Genomic DNA, 774 nt, shown 5'->3' with positions numbered 1-774 from the left:
CGTGGGCAATAAAGAAATAAGAATCGTTAGCACGCCGGGCAAACAGCTCTGCGGCATTTCCGTCTACCTTTACGTTCTGAGTTCAAATTCGACTTTGCTTTTTGTCCTTTCAGTGTTGATAAATTAAGTACCAGTGAAAAACTGGGGTCGATGTAATCGACTAGTCTTCTCCCCACAAATTTCAGGCCTTGTGCCTATAGCAGAAAGGATTATTATGGTTACTGATCGGGAAACAGACTGACAGAGTTGTTAGAACGTCGAGAAAAATGTCTTACAGTATTTCTTGCGGCCCCTTATGCACTGAGTTCAAATCCCCCTGACGTCAACGGCGCTTTTTCATCTTTTTGGGATCTATAAAATAATGTACCAGTCAAATATTAGGGTCGATGTAGCCGACTAAACTCCTCCCTTCAAAACTGCTGGACTTGTGCCAACATTTGAAAACAAAGACGACGAGTCGGTAGAATCGGGAGCACGCTGGACAAAATGCTCTTTACGTTCCGAGTTCAAATCCCACCAAGGTCGACTTTACTTTTCACTCCTTTTGCGTATCGATAAACAAAATACCAATCAAGTCAAGCAATACAGTCAATTTAATCACTTTACTCTCTTCCTCCTCACTTATTTTAACAAATACCGTTTGTGTCAATGTCTTAACAATGTTTATTAGTTTCCTAGTATTGTTACATCCTGGAACGTGTCTACGTCTATCTCTCCTTATCAGCAATTTGTCAATGTCTTTACACCAAGTGGTTGTGTAATTTTTCCAGTCTA

Source organism: Octopus bimaculoides, chromosome 11 (assembly GCF_046866305.1).
Source record: "Octopus bimaculoides isolate indiv1 chromosome 11, ASM4686630v1, whole genome shotgun sequence".
In the NCBI taxonomy this organism is placed as follows: domain Eukaryota; kingdom Metazoa; phylum Mollusca; class Cephalopoda; order Octopoda; family Octopodidae; genus Octopus; species Octopus bimaculoides.
Note: the sequence above shows the minus strand (reverse complement) of the source record.